Source organism: Cervus elaphus, chromosome 19 (genome assembly GCF_910594005.1).
Source record: "Cervus elaphus chromosome 19, mCerEla1.1, whole genome shotgun sequence".
Classification (NCBI taxonomy): domain Eukaryota; kingdom Metazoa; phylum Chordata; class Mammalia; order Artiodactyla; family Cervidae; genus Cervus; species Cervus elaphus.
In genome coordinates this window covers 59,212,939-59,239,656 of record NC_057833.1, presented here as the reverse complement: position 1 = coordinate 59,239,656, position 26,718 = coordinate 59,212,939, and the positions used below count along the sequence as shown (strand labels likewise).

Sequence of the window (26,718 nt, the reverse complement as noted above, 5' to 3'; positions counted from 1 at the left end):
AAAAGTTAGACGAGCCAACGACAACAAAGAGAGAAACTGGGAGAAAGGGGAGAGGGGGCTGGTGAGGGGGAAGGACTGAAGAACAAGAAAAGGGCAGATGTTTCGTAAATATATGCAAAGCAAAACTGGGTGTACCCTGAACATTTCCACAGAGAAACAGACCAATCATTGTGCACTTCCTCCCGCCACACTGGTGGAGCTCTGCTTTTAAAAAAAAAAAGTGTGGCCACAGGCACCTGCCTTTCAACGGTCAGTTCTGACATGCTGACTATCTCCCAATTGTCCAAAGAGAACAAAAACATTTTCATCTCCCCACAGCAAACATTTCTGTTATGAGAAAAAGGCTGCTTCGAGGAGTGGAAAGGCGATTTAAGGTGACGGGTGGTTGAACTGGCCAGCAGGACCTACTCGTATTTAACTCTCATTGTGCTGGCCATGGCAACAAGTTTGGGGCTGAAACATAGCAGTGAGTAAGGTTGTGGGTGATGTTGGCTCTTTCCTTACTAGACCATATTGTATGTGGCAAGAAATATACATGAAAACATATTGAGGAGATGGTAGGTAATAAGCATGTTAAATGCATGGAAATTAACTAGATCGGTGGCACTTGATGTATAGATTTCACACTTCTTTGCACATATTGCACACATACAACGATGGCAATGCTCTCTGCGACATATGGAAAATAAATATTTTATCTCTGTGCGCTCTCATCAGTCTCCGGGGGCTGCTGAGGGAGAGTGTTCTCTTCACCAATTTTCTCTCTTCACTGGGCTCCCACCCTCTCCTACATATTAACATGCCTTCCACTCATCAGCCTGGTTGGGTGGAAGAGAATTAGAACCCCTTTTTCATAAATACTGAGTCACTGTTTCATGACAATTTTGACCCCTGCCCTGCCTGTCCCCCATCTTTTTGGTGTGGTAATCTTTTCCTTATTCTGCTTCCCAATAATACATGGAAGAGGCTTAGTACAGTATTTGGGGAGGAGGGCAAAGGGGAGGTGGTAACAAACCACCTCAGTGGGGGCTGGCAGTAGAACTGAGCTCTACCATCGAGTAGCTGTGTACCTGAGGCAGATTCCTCTGCCTTGCTGGGCCTCAATTTCCTCATCTGTAAAATGGAAATAATAAACATTCTAGGGCTGCTATGTTATGCAATGCTAAGTCGTTTCAGTCGTGTCTCTTTGTGACCCCGTGGACTATAGCCTGCCAGGCTCCTCTGTCCATGCAATTCTCCAGGCAAGAATACTGGAATGGGTTGCCATTTCCTTCCCCAGGGGATCTTCCCAACCCAGGGATTGAACCTGGGTCTCTTGTGTTTCCTGCATTAGCAGGTGAGTTCTTTACCACTAGCATCATCTGGGAAGTTGATGTGAAGGTTAAATAATTCCTGTTGAGTGATGGGCACAGCGCTGGCACACAGTCAGTGCCCTGGGAGGGTAGCTCTTTCATAGAGTGTCGGTTCTGCAGTTTTCATTTCAGCTAGAAGGAGGCAATTCTTTTATCTTAGTCAGCTTTTAAAATATCTAGATTTGGGCAGGGGCAAATGGATTAAAATTGTAGCAAAGGCAGAAAGAATGCTAGGATAAGCAGTCTCCTTTTCAACACTTTTTTTTTTTTTTTTTACGGTATCACCCTCCTGACACCTTCTTTCTGTTCATGTGTTTGTCATTGCTGCTACTACACCATTAGCTCCTCTTGAAGCTGGGGGTCAAGCAAGCTACACTTGGCCTAGAGAAGCCCATCAAACCTGAGCACTACGGTCTATTCATTGAAACCAACCTTTGGCACTCTAGCTTATCATGTTTTCTTACAGTTTATCCTTTCACCGCTTGGTCTAATGTTCTCAGATCCATTTGAGATGTTTTCATGATTAAAATATTTTATTCTTTCAATTTTTTTAACCTTCTTGGCAAGGTTGATTTACAATGTTTTTCAGTATATTTCTCCCTCACTGTATCAGTCAGGATCTTGGCAAGAAACAGATGGCATACTGAAAGGTTTTAACTGAAGAGAGTTTAATGAAAGGACTCTCTACTGAGGTACAGAGGAGGTTAAAGGACCCTCAAGGGAAGTGATGCACCAAGGACTAGCAATAGTGCGAGGTTGTTAATCTCAGCTTTAAACTGCTAAACCGGGGCGGGGGTGAGGAAAAGTATGGAGCTTCCCACATCCAGTCAGAACTGGAGTTGGGAAGGGGCCTGACTGAGAAGTACCCTGACCCTACTCTCCTGTCTCTTGCTAATGCCTCCTTTTGTTGTTGTTGTTCAGTTGTGTCCGACTCTTTGTGACCCCATGGACTGCAGCATGCCTTCACCATCTCCTGGAGTTTGCTCAAGCTCATGTCCATTGAGTCAGTGATGCCATCCAATCATCTCATCCTCTGTTACCCCCTTCTCCTCCTGTCTTCAATCTTTTCCAGCATCAGAGTCTTTTCTATGAGTCAGCTCTTTGCATTAGGCACCAAATTACTGGAGCTTCAGCTTCAGCATTAGTCCTTCCAATGAATATTCAGGGTTGATTTTCTTTAGGATTTACTGGTTTGAACTCCTTGCTGTCCAAGGAACTCTCAACAGTCTTCTCTAGCACTACAGTTCAAAAGCATCAATTCTTTGGTGCTCAGCCTTCTTCATGGTCCAACTCTCACATCTGTGCATGACTACTGGAAAAGCCATAGCTTTGACTATATAGACCTTTGTCGGCAAAGTGATGTCTCTGCTTTTTAATATACTGTCTAGATTTGTCATAGCTTTTCTTCCAAGGAGCAAGCATCTTTTAACTCCTTTTGGCCAAATTAAAAGGTAGCCAGAGAAAAAGGCAGCCTGGGTGTCATAATCTGGAAACGTCAGTCTCCTGGGCCATGTATCAGGGCAGGGAATGTTCTATGGTTTTGCATGTGTGTCAGAGGTGAGGGAGGGATGAATTAGGATACTATTTCTCCCCTCTCCATATCCTTTACCTTTTCTCCCATTATACTTTCCAGAAGGAAAGACAGCAAATAAAATGAAAGCAATTCTCTCTTAGTGTTCAAGTGCCTATTTTGTCTATTTGCAATTTATGGAGGAAGAAAACTGAACATCAGAGCAGGGAGCTCCCTGTGAGCTGTGAGAGCAGGGATTTAGGTTTGTTCTATTTGCTGCCATACTTTTGGTTCCTAGAACAGTGCCTGGCACTTGGCAAATACCCAGTAAATTTTAGTTGACTGAATAAATATACTCACATCTGCCGCGCCAGACACCACACATACATTATCTCATTTAGTCATTGCAACAATCCAGGCAGGTTGCTAAGCCTGGTTGCACAGGTGTTATGGGAGTAGGTAGGTTTTAAAATCTAACACTTACCTCCTCCCTACTCACCCTTCAAGCCTTGAGACTTCACCTGGGGATTGTAAACCCATAGAGAGGGATTCACTTGTAATTAGAACACATTTTTATACCATACTGGGTTTCCCAGGTGGTGCTAGTTGGTATAGAATCAGCCTGCCAATGGAGGAGGCTTAAGAGATGTGGGTTCGATCCCTGGGTCGGGAAGATACCCTGGAGGAGGAAATGGCAAATGTGGGTTGCCCGTATTCTTGCTGGGAGAATTCTTTGGACAGAGGAGCCTGGAGGACTACAGCCCATGGGCTCACAAAGAGTCAGACACAATTGAGCATTTGAGCAATGTTTATACCATATTCACCTTATTGAATGAAGGTTTTGCACCAAGCAAGTCTCTGTAAGTTTTATTATTATTTCTCTTTTACATATGAGGAAGCTGAGCTTCTGAAAAGCAAAGGCTGAAAGAATTAGAACCCAACGTTTCCATCCTCAAGGTCCCACAAATCATGAATACAGGCACTGGTGTTCGGCACAGAGGCTCCCTTGTGGGCTTCCCAGACATTTTTAGGAAATCTTAGGTCCCAATTTCTGTCCTGATTCTGGATTGAATCCAGAATCTTTTCCATCCCAAAGGATAAACCAGGCTGAGACTATGAAACCAGCTGTACCCTTGTGTTTGCAGTACTGTACTCTGTGATGGAAACAAACTTGGAAAGCTGTCCGGATGTGGGGATTTCTAAGGCATTCTTTCGCTTGAACTTAAGGATGACGGTGTTTACACAAGCAAGCTGCTCACATGGGTACAGAATGAGGACACTCTATTTTTGACCTTTTGTCATGTCTTTAGTCCCCAGTCCCTCCAGCCCATTAGTCCTGTGGATCAGTCTGGCAGTTCCTGTCTCCATTCTGGCCAGGCAGGCCTGACTCTCACCTACACATCCACCACCACCAATTACAATCCAGGTGACTGACAGCATTAAAGGTAGAAAGCAATGCAAAACAAAACAATACAAAACCCTGACTTCCTCCTCTTTGGGTTTGATTTATGCCCAGAGTAGCTAAAGATATAGAGGATATGAATGTGAAAATCCTACCTGAAAAGCCTGGGAGGGATGTCAGTTTCCTAGGTTTAGCATTTTCCAGTAACAGAGATGTCTGTAAAACACCACCCCATTACCTGCCTCACACCATACAGGAAAATGAGCAAGTACAACAACCAGCATGAGTTTTTGTTTTAAAATGTATAATTATTTTGCATGCATAGCCTCTAAATAATTTAAAGTTCTGGCTTTTATAGTGAAAGAAGGCATATACTTATCTGTTACTTCTAGCAGTGATTAATCAAAACTTGATGTCACTCTTTCATCAGTATTTCCTGTCGTCCAGCTCCTACCCCAAATTACTTCTTCAACTTGACTTGCAAGGGTCCTACTTCTCCTACGTAAATGTCTGACTTGAAGGGAACTCAGTCGAGTACCCTGAGCCTTGCATCCTGAGGGTAGAGCTGAACTGGGCACAATGGTTTAGAGTGTGGCTGAAGGAGCCCACAGACACAAGGGTGGGTTTTGGCCCCTTGGGTAGCAAGGAGACTACAGCATGGGGGCACAGAGAGGCAGCTACATCACAGGTGGCCATGGGCACAGAAAGCTGGCTCACAAATGTGACCAGGGCAGCATGAAATGACAAGCTGCAGCAAGATTCAACAGAGCAGCACGGAAGGGCAATGAGAGGCAAACAGAGAGGACTGGAGCTGCCACAGATTCAGGCCGAGGCACAGATGACTCAGCAGAACAGCACCGGTCCCTGCAAAGTGCGTGTAGCTCAGCCCAGTCCCCTGGGAAGCGGGTGCGATGCTGCCCAGGGCTCACACTGCAGGCTGGAAGCCGAGAACCAGTGTGGGCACCTCAGGACTGAGTCTGGTTACCTCACTGCATCCAAGAGATGAAGCCATCTAAAATTTCATCTGCTCTTACAATTGTGAGTGCTTTTTTAAAAATTAAACAAAGTGAACTGAAAAGCCTTTCATTGGCGGCATAATGTACTCACAGTAGTTTTCAAATAAATGGTGTCACTCTTCAGGTAAATCACTCCAAGGCTTGGGCCTAGTGCAGCTGTTCATTGGGGCAGGGAACACAGAGTGGCTGCATCTGGATCAGACAAGAGACAAACAAAAATAAGGCTGTCAAAGGAGGAGGGGATGGAGATCACTAGTTCTGAGAGAGCCCTGGGACTTGGTTGAAAGTCTGGTTCCGCATTTTGCACCAGAGACCTGGCAAGTCTGGGGAGGGAGATGGAGACGGTGTTGTCTAGGCCCCATTTGCAGCATTTCTACCCAACTGCCTGTGTGGTGTGAGAACGTCGATAGCACCAACCAGCACAGGTGGAGCTGATGGAGCTGACGTTGGAGCTGACGTTGGTCCTAAGTTGGAGCTGAGGGTGAGGGCAGAGTAGTGGTCCCAACCTTTTGGCACCAGGGACCAGTTTTGTGGAAGACAATTTTCCCACGGACCGGGGGTGGGTGGGGGGGTGGGGAGGGGGATGATTTCAGGATGATTCAAGTGTATCACATTTATTGCTCACTTTATTTCTATTTATTTTTATTTCTGGGCTTCCCTGATGGCTCAGACGGTAAAGAGTCTGACAGCAATGCAGGAGACCTGGGTTCAATCCCTGGGTCTGGAAGATCCCCTGGAGAGGGAAATGGCAACCCATACCAGTATTCTTGCCTGGAAAATCCCATGAATGGAGGCGCCTGGCGGGCTACAGTCTATGGGGTCGCAAAGAGTTGGACACGACTGAGCGACTAACACTTTCTAACACTCCTTTATTTCTATTATTATTATATCAGCTCCATCTCAGACCATCAGGTATCAGATTCTGGAGGTTACGGAACCCCAGGGAGGGGAAGTGGGGGTGGTGCCCCTCCACCTGGCCACAGCTGACTCTTCCAATGCTCATTTCCCCTAAGTCTCTCCCTCTTTGTCGCTCCAAGATTCTTGCTTGTCTTACAGATGCCCACTGACCCGAACATGTTTCTGACCTCTTGCCTTCTTGCCACCCTTCACTGCAGTCTGTTTCCTGCCGCATCCTCTAACCCTGAGGAGTGCAACCTCAGGGGTTACAGAATGGACTCCCATCTGTCTCAGAGACATACCCAGAGGTCTTTTCCCCAGGCCTTGGCCCTTTGGTCACCTGGGCCTGATGACCACTTTATTCCGGAAGCTCTCCTCCCTTCTCATCAGGATATGGCACCATCCTGACTTCGCTCCTGCTCTCAGTTCTCTCTTCTGCTTCCTTCCTTGGCCTCTTCTCTTTCCCCAAATGCAGACATACCTCAGGCTACTCTTCACAAGCTTTGCCTACACACCCACCCTCCATGGCCTCAACAATCACTTCTTCACATGGCTATCTTTAGTTCTCACTTGTCTACAGAGCTCCAGACACATATTCTAAATAACTGCTGGTTATTGGTTCATTGATTCATTTGCTTGTTTGTTCATTCATTCACTGTTTACATAGACTCTATTAGGCACCTGGAAAAGATGAATAAGATGCGGCCTCTAACTTTGAGAAGCTCACATCTCCATCATACACTGCACAGGCACTTCTAACTCAGAAAGTTACAAGCAGAATTCATTGCTTTTCCCTCAAAATAAGTGCCTTCTCTAGTCTTCCCATTTCCTGCTATTGGTACCATTTCCCTCCAGTTACTTGTACCTACAATTGAGGAGTCTTGTTTAATTCCCCCTTTTCTTTCATTTCCCATACGCAATAAGCTGCCAAGTCCTGTGGTTTTTACTTAGGCTATGAATCAATACTCACTTTTTATCCCTTTACCACCTGTTGCCTGGACGTCTGTGAGTGCCTCCTACTTGGCTTCCCTTCCTCCAGATCCTCTTTACCTCTTGTTCATTCTTCATATCAGCAATGAATTTACTGTTCTGAAGTACAATTCTAAATACATCATTCTTTTGCTCTTTGCTGGATTAAATGCAGACTTCTCAGCTTGGCATTTAAGTTTCTACAGTATAGCCCCATTCTAATTTCCTTCTCTTTTTTTTCTATAGTCCATTCTACATTGCAGAAGTTCCATTCCTTCCCATCAGGGTCATGATCTTTCCTCCCTTTTCATAACATATGCATAGAGCTTCCTTAAGGGCAATCCAAATACCATCTCACTTATAAGTCATTTCCCAAAGGAAAGTGCCCTTTCTTGAATCCTAAAGAACTTTTTGCACCGTTCCGTTTGCACATTCTATGAAAAAGGAAAAGAAAGCATTAGTTGCTTAGTTGTGTCTGACTCTTTGTGTCCCCATGGACTGTAGACCACCAGGTTTCTCTGTCCATGGAATTCTCCAGGCAAAAATACTGAAGTGGGTTGCCATTTCCTCCTCCAGGGGATCTTCCTGACCCAGGGGTCAAACACAGGTCTCTGGCATTGCAGTTGGATTCTTTATAGTCTAGGCCATCAGGAAAGCCCTTACATGTCCTATGGACTCTAATATTTATTTGTGCAATATTTCTTCCTGCTTAAGCTTCTTGAAGGCAGAGACCATTTTCACTTTCTGCTACCCCATTGTGCGCAATGCCTTGCACACAGCTTAGTGCTCGGCGGTGATCTGCTGATCCAAATTTAAAAGGAATAAAGATGCTTTCTTAGAGTCATGGAAGCTGAGACTGAACTGGAAAGACCTTGAAGCTCATCTACTCCAAACCCTCATTTTTCAGATGAGGAGATCAAGGGAACTGAGTTGCTCAAGGCCACATCCTTGCTAGTGGCTGAGTAAAGACAACTGATAGAAAAAGTCACACATCTCTAAATACCTACCAGTGCTTGCTCAGAACCAGTAGGCCCAGCAGACCATCAGCAGTGACCAGACAGAGACAGTGATGGGTTGGGGTGCATAGTCTGCAAGGATACACTGGGTTCCACAAAATGAAGAATTTTGTTTCCCTTACTTTAATAAACCAAACTAATAAATGCCTTTTTATAGTTAAGTGTTTTAAAAATGAGGGTGGATTTAAAGAACAAGGGAGCAAATCTCTCTAATAATACAAGCAGAAACATTTGTGACAATATTACAAATACCACTGGAGTGATCAACTCAGTGCAAAAGCAGAATGAAGAAATTTCTCATGCTTTGAAAAAGCAGTGCAATCAGCTGAAGTTCTAGGTGAGAACAGGCTGTGGTAATTCTACGGTTAAATTCATCTTTTTACAGACTCATAAGCTACTGGCAATCCTGCTATTATGCCACACCAATAAATCTTTTCCCACCTAACTTTGCCCAATTTTTATCCTATAGGTTTGTTTAAATGTTTTCTTGTTTTCCTTTCATTATATACTCCGATCTCCTTGTAGAAAAGGATAGTGACTGCTCCCAAGACTGTTCTAATTTTTGTCCCTTAATCTTCTCTTGTGGTAGAAGAAATATTAACTGTTTAACCTCCTCTCTATCCTCATACTCAAACAGAATCATTTTCTTTCACCTGATGATGTAAAGCCCACGAAAACATTTGGGGATAGCAGTGTTTCCCTAAGTGAGGAAAACAGACTTTTCCAGGGGATCTCAGTAGTTTTTATGTGTCCAGAAGAACTCAGTTCTCAAGCACTAGCCACTAGTCCTATAAAACTTCATCTGCCTCTCCCAAGTGAGCATGTTACTCATGTTACTCACTGTTAATCCCAGAGGAAAACTTGGTACTGGTTATCATATTCTCTTGGCCAATATGGTGGAGCTATGTGATGTACTGAGAGATCCACTATATAGTAACACCCCAGGAGCCATATACACAGTAAATTGGGTTCAAGAGCTCCTCACAGTTCTTACTAAATCATCACATGGCTGGATAGATTATCAACAGACAGAGCTTCCTTCTCTTTTCTTCCTTGGCAACTATATTAAAATGATAGAGGAAATCACTTGTCAATGTGTCTAGTACATTGCAATGAAAAATTACCTGGAAGCATACACATCCATTGTGTAATTATGTAAGTGTACATTTTAAATATGTCTAACATTTGATTTAAATTGTGCATATTATAATTAAATGGAGACATAATTTTCTGTCCTTTAATCAAACTCCTCTTATCAGCTCCACAGCCTCTTGCTATGATTTTCCTTTCCTTTTTGGGCAAATTGTCACCTCTCTCCTTCTTATTTCCCCTCTTGCCACAGCATACACCCGAAGGTTTTTAATTAGAACTACTGCATGGTGTGTCATGTTCTATTGCTTAAGGAGTAGTGATGTTCTAAAAAAGACTCAGGGAAATTGACTACATGAGGTTTCATATTTATCCTTTTCCAATGGCATCCATATCCAATGTACTCAGTTTTTAAGTCAAAAGGTAAGAGGCTGCTGGGGTCTTATATTTCCCCTAGAATCTGGAAATCCAGCTGTTCTCTCTGCCTCTTACATCATCGCTGTAAAAAATAATCTTCTCTGGGAGCCCAGCTGGCAAGGTTCTAGATGGTGTCAGAGGCAGAGGAGACAGTGGATCATTTCCATTCCAGACTGCTGTATTGTTGATGGCTCTGCAGATCTGTCCTGAAGCCCTTAGAGAGCAGAGCTGTTATATAACATGCCGCCACAGACTGCTGTGAGGAACTTTCTGTGGAGGTCTCATTTCAGTATGACCATTTCCATATCAAATAATTCTAAAATGACAGATGGGGCTTCTATGACAAAAGCTTACAAAAAAATAGTAACAATAATTTGTTAGATGTTTAAATGTTGTTAGGGAGTGTATGAGGAATTTTTATGTATAAATCTATTCTTATTCAATCCTTACAGCAATGCCGTGATGCAGGTGTTAATATACCCATTTTATAAATGTGGAAAAGTGAGACCCAGAGTCCTCAATCAACTACCCTAAGATTAGGAAGCTGTGGGTAGTGTGAGGCCAGAATTTAAACCCACATCTTACTGACTCTAAATCTGTGCTCTTTTCATTATACAACAACTGCTCCAACACAGTATGAGCTCATTTCTAGTTCCCACTGTGATTTCAGCACAAGACAGAGGTTTATGTTGTTTCCATGATGGTTCAGAGGCACTGAAAGCACTGGGAGCATAGATCTCAGGTGAGATCTCTCTAGGAAGGAGTTATTGTTTCTGAAAGAGTTCAGAAACAATAACTCCTTCCTAGCTCTTTTCTATTTGAAGATGAGGAAGCTTTATACTGGTTTTCTCAAATGCTGATGAACAAATGAATCACCCAGGATTTCTGATTCAGCGTGTCTGGGATGGAGACTGTGATTCTACATTTCTACAAGCTCCCAGGTGATGCTGATGACTTCAATCTGGGTACCACAGGTCCTATGTCTGACACTCACCTTTCTACTGAGGGTCATTTTCAAAGGAGCAACTCAAGCTGAAAAACTTGGCTACCAGTTCACACGACACGACTAGCTTCTGATTCAGGGCCAGTTTGTCAAGTCATCGGACATCAGGCAGAATTCACAGTTTCTGGCAGAGAGCACATTATGGGGAAAAAAAAAGTTTCTGGATCCCTCAGGGCTTTCCTCCCCCCAACTGGAAATTAAAATGATAATGTCTCTAACATGTAAAGCTCCTATTTTTTACATTATTGTTATTTTTAACAATAATTATCTGGTAATAATTCAAATAACACCTTTCCTCTGAGAAATTCAATGAGCTTTACTAACCTTAATTGTCTAACAGCAATTCTCAGGTGTAGATAGAGCTGTCTCAAAGATCACAGTAAATTTAAAATTGTTCCACTTCCCTCCTTTCTTCGCCCCAAATGTAGTGGTGAATTAGTGGCGAGGGGTTACTAATTGGCAAAGACCCACTAGCTCCTCATTTGAGGCACAGAAAATTTCATAAGGCAAGGGTAAATTCAAGAAATAATCAGCAGAAAGGTGGTTGTGGGGGCAGAGAATATTGGTGAGAGGGAAAAGGAGAGAGGTAAAAGGAGTAAGAATAAGAAAAGAGAAAGTAAAATCATAGACACGTGATCTTGGATGAGTCATTTAACCTCTAAGTGGCTCAGCTTTTTCCTCTGCAAGAAAAAGATTTTATGATTTTTAAAGTCCTTTAAAACTCTGAAAGTGGAAGTTGTTCAGTTGTGTCCGACTTTTTGCTACCCCATGGACTATACAGACCATGGAATTCTCCAGGCCAGAATCCTGGAGTGGGTAGCCTTTCCCTTCTCTGGGGGATTTTCCCAACCCAGGGATCGAACCCAGGTCTCCCGCACTGCAGGTGGATTCTTTACCAGCTGAGCCACCAGGGAAACCCCTTAAAACTCTAATAGTCCCCTGAGATGAAAGATGGGGGAATTAAGTGGCTTATCCACCTGTTAAACCATTAAACTTGTTAAAGAAATCCGTTTGACTTTTAACTTTTAAACTAATTACCTGAAAGGAATTCCCAAGTCTGTGTCACCAATCTCACCTTTTTGGAAACTGATGAGAAAACCATTTAATGAATAAGGTGCTGGAGGTATCATAACCAGAAAAACTAATCAGGAACCCTCTCTTCAGCTTTGTGATGCTATAGGAAATGTTTTACTTAAAAAAATTTAGCTCCTTAATTCAGTCAGTTCAGTTCAGTCGCTCAGTCGTGTCTGGTTCCTCAATTAACCACTAGTTAATACCCATGTCCAGAAGAAGCATCACTGATGGCCTGAAGACTCCTAGGATAGCCCTGACAATAGAAGGTCCCACTATCTGTCCCTTTAAATTTGTGTTAATTTTCTCTACAGAGACGTTGATTCCTCTTTGACAACTCACAAACTCTGTTAATAAGAGCTGCTCATCTAGGAACCTTAGTGCTGTTAAGTAAAGTTGATTTTTGTTTTTAAAATAAGAGATTTTAGGGATATATACATATGCATATAAACATGTTTGTAAATGTTTATACATATGATAATACTTTTTCTGGTTTTAATGAATACTTGTGATGGAAACCCCTTTTCTAAATCATGAGATACTGGAATCTTCTGGTCCAGAAAGCCTGCCACAGGACCTAGTGATAAGGTCACTTTAAACTCCGTAACGTGGATTCCAACATGAGAACAATATATGGTGCAGCACATGACTTGGTGTTATATCAGAGTTATCTACATTTTGCCCCTTGCACTGAGTGTATTTTCTGGAATAATCATTGCATTGTGTCTAAATGGAGAAACATCAAAATGGCATTACCTGAAAGAAGATACTGTCACTGTCCCCAAAGCAAAAACCCCTTTCTTCTCCCTGCTCCTTTAGCCTCTATAGTAGTGTGGCTACCATTATAAAATGCTTACTGTGCAGCAGGTCTTGTGCTTGGCACTTTTAATATATTATTTAACTTATCCTTTGGACCATAAAGAAGGCTGAGGGCCAAAAAATTGATGCTTTTGAACTGTGGTATTGGAGAAGACTCTTGAGAGTCCCTTGGACTGCAAGGAAATCAAATCAGTCAATCCTAAAGGAAATCAATCCTGAATATTCATTGGAAGGACTGGTGCTGAAGCTGAAGCTCCAACACTCTGGCCACCTGATGCGAAGAGCTGACTCATTAGAAAAGACCCTGATGCTGGGAAAGATTGAAGGCAGGAGGAGAAGGGGACGACAGAGGATGAGATGATTGGATGGCATCACCAACTCAATGGACATGAGTTTGAGCAAGCTGGTGGAGATGGTGATGGACAGGAAAGCCTGGTGTCCATGAGGTTGCAAAGAGTTGGACAACAACTTATCTCTTACACTCACTCTTCGGATGTGGGAATTTTCTGATTTTACTCATGAGGAAACTGATGTTTAAGAAAGGTGAAGTTTTTTTGCCATAGATCATGATGCTAGAGGGTAGCAAAGCAGGGCTCTAGGGCCAGATTTTAAGCACAGTGCTCTGGGGCTTAACCTACACCAAGCTTGTGATTGCTAAACAGCTGCTCTCCTGCTTTCATTCCACTGCTGTTCATTTGAGGTCCCCATCATAGACTTATGGTATTAGATTCTCCATCATGGTCCACTATTGCCACCTTAAATCTTTTTTTAACCTTTTCCAAAACCTTCTCTACTTGATTTATGTTTTCCTTCCTTACTTTGATTACTACATCAATCCAAACCCATTACCATGTTTTGTTCAACAAATCTTTATCATCATTTTTCTAGCTACTTTTTGGCCCTCATTCTCATTCCAAATTATTCTTCTGAGGCCTCCCATTTGATCTCAAATGTTCCAGCCTTAGCTTGAGAACTTCCCTTCCTTAATGCCTAAAGAAACTTCACTTTTCACCTGGTCCATTAGTAGGCTCTTGCTGACTTCACTAAATGTCTGTTCATTCTGACCTTACCCCAGGATCAACCATTTCAACACTATTCTCAGTAACTCTCCAGATTTCCTTGCTCCCCCAATTTTCTATGTACAGGGCTTCTTCTTATGTTATTCAATCACGAATCCGTATCACCACTCACCATTCCCTGCCACTCTTAGTTCAAAACTCTACATCTGCATACCATCTGTAACCTCACTCCTGCTTAGTGTTGCTTCTAAGTACAAGCCTACAGTAGTTTTTCCTCATATGTTTTACTTTATCAAGTCTCATTCTTCTTTCTCTTTTTCAGTTGATGATCTTGCCTCCTACATTAGTAAGAGGAAATAGACGATCTAGTGTGGTAAGCTCACAAGCGCTCATCTCCATCTCCAATATATCTGAAGTTTTCTCATGTTGTTTCCTTAAGATATATCGATACCTTTTTCTACAATCTCCTCCTATCTTGGAGGTTATCCTCTCCTTCCCTTTGGGCTTCCCTGGTAGCTCAGAATCTGCCTTCAATGCAGGAGACACTGGTTCAATTCCTGGGTCAGGAAGATCCCCTGGAGAAAGCAATGGCAACCCACTCTAGTATTCTGCCTAGGAATTCCCATACACAGAGGAGCCTGGTGGGCTACAGTCCATGGGGTTGCAAAACAGTTGGACACGACTGAGCAACTTTCACTCACTCATTTGGTTCCATCATTGGTATTTTCCTCTGTACTTAAAGACATATTCACTCACAACAGTACTAAATTGATCATAAAATATAATGTTTTTCTCTGTCATCTGCTCTTGCCCTTCAAAATCTTTTCAGGTGGTGTATCTCAAAGTGAGTTTTATAGAACACTAGAACTTCAAATGAACCTCAAAAAAGTCCTTTAGTCAAACAAATACAGGAAACACTGAATACTATATGCCTCTCTTATAAACTCAAAATGCACATTGTCCAAACTTATAGGATTACAGACCCACCCCTTATTCCCCAGTTTTTCTAATGGCATATTTAGTAACTTCAGAATATGCTTAGAGAAAAGATGCTTTAGTAGATTTCTCCTGGTTCTAAACTCATTAGCCTGGGTATGTTAGTTCACTGAATCTATATCAAATAAGTCCTCTCAGATTTCCTTTCCTTCAATACTCGATTTGGTTTAACCTAGTTAACTTGCAGAATGTCAGAAAGACTAAGCACGTTTGTATCTCTGAGCCCCTGAACATACCATTTTGGCTATTGGCAAAGCCTCTATGATCTTTTTCTCATCTAGACCTTCCCTTCCTTCAAGGCCTATATCAAATCATGTATCTTATGAAAACTGCTTCAGCCCATGTTGACCTCTGCTACTCGTACAATAACACTTAGGTAAATGGTTATAGTTTAACCCCTGTTTCCTCTATCACTTGGTAAGAATGCAAATTCTCCAGGACATGGACCTTGGTTTACACATCACAAAAATTCCAGCACCCAGGGTCACCCTTTGTTGCAATACTAGGGGGTTATAATCATATTAATAGTAGTCAGGAACAGAAATAGTTAACACTGGGGTATGTTAGGTAAATACTTGATTTCCGCAGCTATGGAGACAATTTAATATGCTAAAGGCCCAGGTGAGTATACCACCACCTTGTGGGGAAGAAGCACCATTCACTATTGCCATTATCACCTCCATAAATAGAAACCTGTATGCTTTGGGGAGATGAAAACCAGATCTAGAAGAGCAAAGGCAGCTCTGTCCTTAAGGTAAAGATGAGACTATGCATTAATTGACAGCAAATAAAGAGAAAGCTAAAATAATCCAAAACCAGTGGAACAAATGCCTCTCTACCAGTGATGCAATCATTATTCACAATCATTGTATGATGGTATCTAGATGGTAAAAACAAGCCTCTTTTTTCTACAGAAGGAAGTCAGTCTCATGAGAGGATTATCACTGCTCCTTGTTTCAGCGCTGGAATCCAGAGTATGCCATTCTGCAGGGTGGTAATCACTAGCAAGACGACAATGGACCAAACGTGCTCCTGCCTTCCAGGTGGCTTCCCATCTCTAATTCTTCGGGTCAGTCTCAAGACACATTGCACTGAAGACGTCAAGACAATCTGGCTGCCACCAGCACAACATGTAGCCCCAATGAACTGGCTCATTCCCATAAAGCTCCTTTACTGCCCCATCACATGGGCTACTGAGCAGGTTTTAAGCCTCAGGTAGGTCTGCAATAACCAGATATTAAGCTTTGAGTTTTTCAAATTAGATGTTATCTGAAGTTAAGACTTAATGGATTCCCTAATAGTGAGCTTGCAGTGAGGCTAGGACTAGAAATTTGTTCTCTTGATGCCTAGTCAGGGAGTTTGATTATGAGAGAAACAGAGTATATCTTTCTCCCTTAAAACTGCAGCAACTTATGATTTTCACATTTTGGTAGAGGAGAAAATGCATTTCATTAAGGTACAGCTTGTGAAATATTTTGCTATCTTTCTGGATAAAAAGTGGTATGCAAACCAAAGATCTAATTAAAAACTATAAACGAGAATGTTTTACTTAGGCTTACTTCAAAATAGGTACAGACTGTATTATATAATGTATGAAAATAGTAGGATAAAGGTAAAAAATGCTATAATAGAAAATTCTGTGTTGGTCCTTCATTAAAATTCATAACAATGTATGAGAGTATTAGTAGCAATAATCAATAATAAGCATTTTTAAAACTGGAATTTTTATTGTGGGAGATTACTGGGTTGGTGAAGCTAAATGGCTTAGCTATTTTCCTGTCATGCCCCTGTCCAGAGTTGCCGTTCTGAACAATTTACACATTTGAGAGTGAAAATGAAGGGTGACCTGACTTTTGAATGTGTCCTAGGCCACCAGGTCAAGGTTGCTGCCATCTGAGAACCATGGGCATTTTCTGCAGTACAGTATCTTAATTTCTTCTCTTTGTGGTAAAAATAGTTAACTTTTATATTCTACGTGAAATCTGAGATCTCTACATCTTTCTCCTGTTGTCACTCATGGTAGAGACAAGGAGATACTATTGGCAATCTTTGCATTGAGTTAGACACATCAAAGCTTATGTGGTACTTCCATGGACACTTTTTAAAAGTGAATTCTCCCCACCATGAGTTTACATAGATGAGAAGAAGACTGGGGCTGGGGAGGGAGGGTAAAGTTGCCCAGCTAATGAGCAGTAGAGTTTAATCTAAAAAACGTGATTTTCAGCAGAAAATCCTCTTTTATCACCCAAAGTGTCCATGGCTGCCAACAAGCTTTGTGGCGAATCTGAGAAGTAGAGCACGAGGTGGGGAATCAGAAATACCTTGTCTTCCTGGATCTGATAAATACTAGCTGCGTGATCTTGGTCAAGTCACTAACTTTTCTTTCTGAGTCTTATAAAATCATGAATGAGGAAACAATGAATGACATAATTGCCTCCTTAGCCATGAAATCTTTCACCTGTAAAATGATATTGATTAATAATGTGTGTGTGGCCTATCTCCCAAAGTTGTGAGCTAAAATAAGCTGATGTACACTGAAGTGCTTTGCATTCTATGAACTATGGAACCAACATAGTCTCAAAGAATGGCCACTGGAGGGATTAGGGAAGAGCCTCTGTGTGTGTCCACACATACAGCCAGTTCACTTCCACTCAGGTCTGGGGATAAGCTATACCAGAGCACTGGCAGAGGCTCAAACCCCTCCCCTTCCAGGGAGCTGCACAGTGTCACCGAAGTGAAGTTAACGTGAGTAGGTGAGCCAAACGTTCAAGTTCCAGCTTTGCCGAGTAGAAGCTACAGAGAATCCTGAGCCACCCTGTAGGTGACAACCACTGCTCCTCCAGGTGTGTCTGAAACACTGGGGAGACCTGGGGGAGGGCAGTACAGGAAGCGGGGGAAGGCGGTCAGACCTCCCTGCTCCCCAGGCCCAGCTTTCTGCTGCACACACAGCTCCATCCCACTTGACTTCACCTGGCAGCCCCAGGAGACAGAATAGACCCAAAAAGAGCAGGAGCCTCCCCTCTGGATAACCTAAGTGCTCTGATTGAAAGACAGAGGGTATCAGCGGAGTGGCTGTACTGAGTCGGCATTGATTTCTCCAGCCTTTGTCTGCATCTGGTTTCCGTCTCGTTTCGAGGTGGTTACTGTTACTACAAGCAGCATGAATCATGTCTCTGTTAAAAAACAGAGCTTCAATTGTCTTACATAACCCCTGATAACTGAACGTCTAATAATAGCAAGCCATTTACAGGTAAAGAGTCTGTCTTCCTCCCAGACACACACACACACACACACACACACACACACACACACGCTACTCCCAGTGTCTCACAGTAAAGTGAGGCAGGCAGAGAGGAGGCAGAGGGAAAAAGGGGACAACACAATTGACTTCGGAGGATTTTAAAAAATATGGAATAATCATGCATCACAGGACCTGAGGACCAACATGTTTAACTAAAGTAAGTTTTATAGATTGTAAGAATCAAGCATTCTTCTTTAAAGTATATGAAACAGCAAGGAATCCAAACATACTTCCTCTAGCATTCTATGACTGTATAAAACCCTCAGACTCCAAAGACAGGAGGGAGTGCAGGGGCTAGGAAGGAGAAATTTTACTGAATTTGAAACTAGCTTATAGCAGGTAGGTTTAATCTTGCCAGGACTTTTTCTCCTCTCCTTTTTGTGTGACCAGAGAAAGATATCTTAAAGGTTCCGGGCTATAGTCATTATGCAAAATTCTGGAGAGTGAAAAGCAACTGAAAACATGGCAGCAGTGTCCCACTCTGCAGGCAATGCTTTGCTGGGTGCTATCCCCTGAGTCACTGCCTTTGGGATGGAGAACCTCACACCTGAAGACTAGTGTTGTTCCCATGAACATAATCTCTGCTCTGTAGGTCAAGATGAGGTCTTTTCATACATGACCCCCACTCCACTGCCCATTAAGGTGATGACCAAAAAGCAAAATAAGAGGACAGGCTGAAAGGAATGACTCAAAAATTACGAATGTAAGTTTTCCTTTAAAACATTCATTTGATTGAGAAGGAAAAAAAAAAAAAGGCTCTAGCAAGCTAAAAAGTGTATGAGAAAAAAATAATCTAAATTTGAATCATGCATGTCTCCATTTCCTTATCATGACCATCTTGAGAACAATCAATTCAGGATATGTTTTTGGAGTATGCATTCCCAGGAGCCCAATAGCTCTAGATATCAGAGAAGTTGGACCAAGGGAGGACTTCTTGGAAAATCATTGACAGGCTACATCCAGTCACTCATCTGGGCCAGGACCACAGAAGGAAAACGTTCTCTGTTTTGATTGTTCAGTAACATGAAACAGTGAGCCTGGCTATTTCAAACCGAAGAATGCCCTAGGACACACCCACTTTGAGGACCAGCACCTGGGTTATTCTGTAGTCTATTCAGCTATCTAGGAATACAAAAGGCATATGGATACAGTTATGTGTCAGGATGGCTGTGTGTGCCCTCAAAATAGAATTTATTCTGCCTATTTCCTTTTGGAAAACATCTCACACCCATAAGCAAAAGATTTGTGAATAAGAGGAGGAAAGAAGAGAAAGAAAAACAATATACAAGAAGAGAGGAGTACGAAGGACGATGACTAATGTCCCATACCGCTGCCTGCAAACCTGGCGGGAGTAGATATAAAACCTCTAACTACTCCTGTCTAGTAGTCTTTGCTACGTGCCATGTGGACGGGCTTTCTGAAGGAAATGGGTTCTAGATTTTTCTCATGAATATCCAAATGCAGAAAGCAGAGGTCTTGACCATTAAATCACCCCCACATAACAGCAGTGGAAGGTAACTGATGGGGCTAGACTCTTACTTCATTCACTTTGTGAATTAAATTGCTCTTAAAGCTGGTATGTTAGTGGACTAGATGTTTTAATAAAAACAGCCATGAGACACCACAGTTTCTTTCCAGAGAGGCTTTTCCCTCTACCTACTGTGAATGCACTGTTGAATGATTCCTGTTTCTGGAAGAGCAGGTGGTTTGCCTCTTCTCCTCTTCTTAGCCTCAAAAGCCAGGCTCTTGTACAAAACTGTGAAGTGATTACACCCACCTGAAATTTCAGGTCACTGTTCACAATGGTGTGTTTGGCATTCGAATTAGGACTTGGGGGGCCAGACACATTTAAAATGTAAGAGTGGATTGTTATATTATTTTGCATTGCAATAGTAAGAATATTCTGGATTGTGGCTTACAAGCAGATCATAACCATGTGCAGTGCAACAAACCACATGACACTGTATCAGAAGTTCAGAGGTAATATTTTCAAATGACCCAGAGATTTTTTTTTTTAATAGAGAAAAGATGGATGCTTTTTCCCCCTTTCAATAAGTATTTATTGAACGCCTATTGTCAGTGATGGACTTTTTATTCATAGAAGGGAGCTGGACTATGCCAGACTCTCACTGTGTTCTTTCTCTTAATACTGAACAAAATATCAGTAAAATACCAAGTACAGCATTAAAAAAAAAAACCAAAAACCTGATAGGCAATCAGTATGTAGTAACTGGCCATGCAGATGAGAAAAGGAACTGGTGATAGTGATGGCAGTGGGAAGAGCTTCCTTACAAAAGCACATCAGTTTAAGAACATTTCGGGGACAATTCAGGGAATGGGGAATGCCTGTTGACTCAGTGGTAAAGAATCCACTTGCAATGCAGGAGATGTGGGTTCGATCCCTGGGTGGGGAAGATCCCCTGGAGAAGGAAATAGTAACCCATTCCAGTATTCTTGCCTGGGAAATCCCATGGACAAATGAGCCAGAGGGGCTACAGTCCATGGGGTTGCAAGAGTCGGACGTGATTTAAGAACTAAACCACCACTATCAGGGACAATTCAGAGGGGATACCTAAGCAGATCTGGTTTGACCTATTTATGCATTCCAACAAGTTCCTAGAATTCTATTAACCTTCAAACACCTAATAATATGATCATGCCATTTTTATAGGAACGATTTTTTTTTTTAAGAAGAGGCATCTATACTTATGTAGTGAGCTTCTCTGTGTTTGTAGAATACTCAGAATACTTCTGTACATGCTAAGTCACTTCAGTCGTGTCCAACTCTTTGCAACCCTATGGACTGTAACCTGCCAGGCTCCTCTGTCCATGGGATTCTCCAGGCAGGAATACTGAAGTGGGTTGTCATTTTCTCCTCCAGGGGATCTTTCCAACCCAGGGATCAAACCCGCGTCTCCTATATCTCCTGCATTGGCAAGGGGGTTCTTTACCACAAGTGTCACCTGGGAATCCCAGAATACTTCTGAGAACCTGTCTTACATTTTAGAACCATTTCTAAGAATCCAGTAATTTATTATTTTAAAGTCAACTTCAGTGCTTCCTTGGTGGTTCAGTGGTTAAGAATGTGCCTGCCAATGCAGAGGACGTGAGTTGGATCCCTGCTCTGGGAAGATCCCACCTGCTGCAGAGCAACTAAGCCTGTGCACCACAACTACTGAGCTCTCATGCCCCAAATGCTGAAGCCCGTGTGCCCTAGAGCCCATGCTCCAAGACAAGAGAAGCCACAGCTATAAGAAGCCCACACATCGCAATGAAGAGAAGCCTCTGCAACTAGAGAAAGCCCTTAAGCAGCAACGAAGACCCAGCACAGCCAAGTATAAAGAAATAAACAAAATCAACTTCAAAGCAATTACTTAAGGAGCTCATTGATAACCATGACACACAAAGTCATGGTTTGGATAAGGCAAAGTTAGAATTCTCCAAAGTGACTGCATAGAAACTGAAGAAATGACGGCCCATTTGGTCGGAAGGCATCTGACTATACATCAGATGACGTGGGTCCCCAGTCATGTTTGTCAAGTACCTTAGATAAGACACTGGAGAAGGAAATGGCAACCCACTCCAGTATTCTTGCCTGGAGAATTCCATGGACAGAGGAGCCTGGCAGGCTACAGTCCATGGGGTCGTAAACAGACACAACTGAGTGATTATCACTCACTCACTCACTCACTCACTTAGATAAGACAAGTCATCAAACTTCTCTTGAATCTCACTTTCACTTGCATAAAACAGGAGTGCTGGATCTGATGGTCCCTAAGATTCCTTCCAGTTGAAACATCTGATGATTTTAAAGTAAGGAAAGACAACAAAGTAATTCCCCCTTCCTCTCATTTTGCTAAACAGCTTAGGGTTGCTTTCCCCTGATCTGTGACTATGTGGTTCGCATTCAGTTTTAGGTTTCTGGGTTCTAGAAGTCACACAGTAAATTTCAAGTCATTTTGCCTTATGTACATGAGAAAATCATAGTGAAGCAACTCTCCCTTTCTTTCCATATCACTGTTTCTTCTCATATCAGACTCACACGCCTACCATAAAAACACAATCATCCTCGTCACAGGCCCTCACTCATGCTCATGCAAGCTTATCAGATTGGGTTATTTCTATATTTATGTCCTGGCTATTTTTTCTCTTCCAACTTGTTTATGAAATCCCTGGTAAGCATAAAGCTGCAAAAACAAAAACAAACAAATAAAACAAAACAGCTCTGTTTGAATAATTTACTTCAGTGAAGGGAATATAAGAAAACATTCTAACAGGGATAAACCTTTAAAAAAACACTCCCATATCCTAGAAAAGACTAAATAAAATGTTTTATCAGTGATAATTTCATATGTTGTTATTCTTTTTCATTACAGGGAATGCTACATATTGGGTTTATGGTCTGTTGTACAGACGTGGATATTTTCCCCAATATTTCTCAGGCCACTGCATCCCTGAAGCCAAGAAGGCCGAGAGCTTGCCGAGCTGGCTTTACATAGACAAAGGAGCCACAGAGAAAACCCAATACCTGGAGCTTATATCATATCCTGCCTAGGCACTCCAGTTACTCATGACTCGTTCTTTTCCATTTGTGTCCTGTTCCTTTGCTGTTTGATTCCCTTCACCTAGAATGCCCTTTCTTTGCCTCCCTTTACTTCTCAAAATTCTCCCTATCTTTCAAGACCCACCTAGCTCAAGCCCCATTTTAAAGAAGCAACTTAGGTTGATCCAACTGGGACCCAGGAATAATTTTCATGGCTAGCAATCAGTAATTAGCCCTTTTAATATCTGGAGTCACTGAAAACACATATCTAAGAAGGTCTCAGAGAACACCAGAGAAAAAAGTTTTAGAGTTGCAGGGTCCTCATAAAAGGAGAAAGAAAGCTAGCTTTAAGAAGAGGTCCGATATAAAAGCTGTGGTACATAAAGTAACAGCTGTAACCTTGTAAAGAAAGATTGCATCTTGTACAGAGGGGAGTTTTTTTTAGAATTGCCTGACCTTTTATTTTTTTAAATAAAGTGGAAGATATTCTTTCTCAAGAGTTAAGACACTGGATATAGCAATGCACAGTATCATGAATTTGATTGCATTAATTATGAAGCTAAAATATCAAGATCTTAATTAGAAAGAAAATGGGGCACAGAGTAAAAAGGCAAAGACAGAGGTGTGTGTATAAAATCTGAATTTCATCTCCCCCTAGCCCCCCTCAGTCCAATGGCCATGCCATGCACTATGATAAACTCTGCCAGCGCCTAGCTGAGCTTAAGTGATGGGCCATGATATATTTTGATAGTAAAAGACTGAATGAAGCTAAGGAATGCTGGATGCTGTTATACATGTATATGATTTTATTTATGTGTATATTTTTATATCTATATATACAAACATATATATTTGTATGATGTTTGGCAACCTCACCCATGGTATTCCTGTGAAGTAGGCATGTGGTAAACATAATTAGCCCATTAAACAGATGGTAGGGCTCTGGCATATCTCACCATATTCTAAAATGGTGGAGCTGTGAGCAGGGACTTGAGAGGGAGTACAGTTTGATATACGGGTAACTGCAAATCTCTGTGAATTGCTACTTTCCTGAAGACAATCTGGGTAGGTTGCATTTGGCTGAGAACTGGGGATGGTTTGGGAAGCTTTAAAAATATACAAGGGGACAACTTTTCACATTCATTCAGATATAGTATCTTCATTTTTACTCACTAGAGACATTTTTTGAAAAACAGCTTTTTCTCTTAACTCATCTGTGTTCCAAGCAAACTCCCAAATTGCTGAGCATATTAAAAAAAAAAAAAAAGAAAAAATAACCTACACGCCAAGTAGAAACAGCGGGTAAGAGAATTTTTTAAATTGTCTTTTACAAAGTGCACTCTTGGAAAGGATCAAGTTGAAAAGAGGTTTGGTACCATAAACATAAACACATAGCTCTCATTGTAGTTCAGTGACCAGATACGTGCAAAAGCACATGTGATGAACTTTAACCTGGCTGAATTCTGTGGCCATGGCATTGCCACTCCATGGTACCACTGGCTGCAGAGAGCCTGTAATCAATATTCTCGTTCAATTCTTGGTCAGTTGAAATAGGGGCTCGCAGAAGTGAAAGAGTTACTAAAAGTTAAGACTTGAATTTACAAATGTATTTGAACTGGCTTCAAGAAGACATGAAACACCAATACATCTGGAGAATAGAACTTGCAATTGACTGCTCTTTACCATCTGGTCTCAAGAACATTTTCTGCTTGGAAGTTGCATAAGCAATGAAAAAACACACAAACAACTTCCTGTACCATGCCTTTGGTCACTTATAATGACGCATTACAAAGTAAACCAGCTAAATATGAGAAATTCTGCCTTACTCCAGATGACAACATACATTATGTAACTAAGATCAGTGACAGAGAACATCTTTATTTTAAGACATTTAGACTAAAAAAAATTCAAGAATAAATATCCTTCCTTGTAAGGTGTTTGTCGAGTAGTTTTGGCTAGATTGGTTTTTAATGTCACTACGAAATCATATCTATATTTTTCTAAATTGAAAGAAGAAAAACAAAAAAAGCTATACTGGGGAATAAAATGTTCATATATATATATTTTAATGACACAAACTTGCCTCTTTAAGCAATAAAATATGTTACACTTCTTTTAAAAATAGAAAAATTTTATGTATCCCTGTTTTCTTAAAGATAGTAGGCTGTTATCATTTATATTTCTTCTTATAATATAGGGTCATCCTTGAAAAGGCCCATTACTCCTGTTTTCCAGAAATAAATTTCTACTTCTCTTGAGAATCAGCCTCTTCTCTCACTTTTCAGTCTAATGGCCACAGGAGCTGTAGCCCATGATCCATGGCCACAGCTCATCGGTGTCACTGTCCCAGTTTTTAAGTCATCTCCTTCTTACCTTTAATGGTAAGTATGTTTTCTACTCTGCCTTGGATTGGAAAAATCAGATAAATGAGTGCTATAGAGACAATATTACCTGTAAAGGTTTGGTTGGAAACTTTGGGACACTCATTTTGATGTTTGAAGATCTTATTTATTTCTTTGTTCAGGATTGTAATTCAGAAGTCTGAACTGCAAGAAATCAGACTTCCAGATATTATTGTACAACACAGTGTGACATTTATGCTTTTTTATTGCAAGGGTTTTTGTTTTTGAAGAGGTTACCCAGAAATCCATTTTTGATCATTTTATTTGTTAAGTCCCTGATCCATTCCATTTCACTCCCTTGATTTCTGCAAGCAGTGGAACTAACATGATAACATTGAGAAGTAAAGAAATAACACATTTTTTAAGGATAAGATGGGAGAGTCTTGGTAATTAACTGCACCATAGGGATGGAAGCAAAAGTATAGTCAAGTTAGAAAATCTCTCTGGACTTTTAATTTTTTCCTAGATTTTGAACAGGACTCTGGCCTTACTGAATATTAGAAAAACATTAAAAAACTATAAAGCTGTTTATGTTAACTTAAGCATTCAGAAATGTATTAATAACATCTGATCATCCATTTTCCCTTTCCCCTAAAGAAGAAATCACTGTAATTCACAATCTGTGATGGTTGGGATAGGTATTTTGTTGAAATTTACCTTTATCCTAATCTCTGAAAATAGGATTTCAAAGTAAACTAATACTGTTAAATTGTTGGGAGGGAGAGAGGAGAACCATGTTTAACTTATAGGAGAGAAAAACGAAAACTTAAAATATTGAAAAATACTCATACTTTATATGCTACTGACAATTCTTATTTATTGATATCAGTGTTTAAGAAACTCTACCTGTGAACACTTTGAAATGTCAGTTCAAATCACATTAAAATATTACATGATTCATACTTTCAGCCAGTTCAGATTGGTCTCTCTTTCCCAGTTTATCTGAACTAGTGAAGAATAAAATGAACATCTGTAGCTTTCGAGAGTTACATTTTCACTTGTGTGATATATTGTGAGTTTTTGTAATAGTGCTTATATGATAAAAAGAAACACTAAATGTGAGAACTATTTGTTAGAGATTATGTTTGGATCAAGAGAGTTTGCAACAAACTATCAATTTTACATCAGCCAAGGTTATGCAGACTAAAGCAGAAGTTCCACCCATCCTCCACAACAGACATGGTTAATGAGTTCTGAAATTCATTCACAAGGTTGCTAATCTTTTAGGAACCTTATAACCTTGCCTGACATTTCCATCATCATGGGAGAAAAACCTTGACAGAATTAGAACCTGTCATCATGATCTCCCTTCCTTCTAGCGATTCACCTTTTTTTTTTTTTTTTGGTATTGGAATAGTCAAAAGACTCCATGTTTTGAAATTCCATAGAAGACTAATGATTGAATAATTTTCTCACATCTCTGTTTGCACTTTCGTAGTCTGGTTGCATTGATTTGTGTCTCATAAGTAGACATTTCCTTTGTTGGTTACAAATCAATGCTATAGAAAAAACCTGCCAGTGCATTCCCACTTCCCCATCCCCTCTTGCACTTTGAAAAACAAAGGACAGTTTTCTTTAAAAAATTAATTTCATTGGTTGGTAATATATTAAAAAGAGAGAGAGAGAGAGAGAGAAAGACCCAGAGGTTAAAAAATGTCTGTGGGAAAAAGAGCACCTCACCAACTGAAACAGAGACTGCCTAGTGGGAGGGCAGCACTCTATCCTCCTGGTTTGCTTCCTTAATGCAATCACGGTCCTCACTTTCATACATCACAAGGCTGCCCAACACAGCACACTGGGAAGTCACAGTCAGATATGATTTCATGGCAGGAAAGAAACAAAAAGGCAGGACAAATTGACAGTATTCTGCTTTTATTCAAATCTTTTAAGATGGGG

General features: G+C 41.2%; 1 protein-coding gene across 43 annotated transcripts in view; it reads right to left on the bottom strand.

Annotated features, from left to right (window-relative positions):
* The window catches only part of ZBTB20 (zinc finger and BTB domain containing 20), an 848,937-nt gene that overhangs the window by 52,943 nt on the left and 769,276 nt on the right, over positions 1-26,718 (bottom strand). For 40 of the 43 annotated variants that reach the window (XM_043874099.1, XM_043874083.1, XM_043874098.1 and 37 more), the window contains one exon: positions 5,372-5,472. The exons of 2 other annotated variants lie outside the window; for them this stretch is intronic. The gene's annotated coding sequence lies outside the window, so the exon portion shown is untranslated. Of the gene's footprint in view, positions 1-5,371; positions 5,473-10,662; positions 11,445-26,718 lie in introns of those variants that run through there. One more of the 43 variants, XM_043874121.1, reaches the window with a different exon arrangement.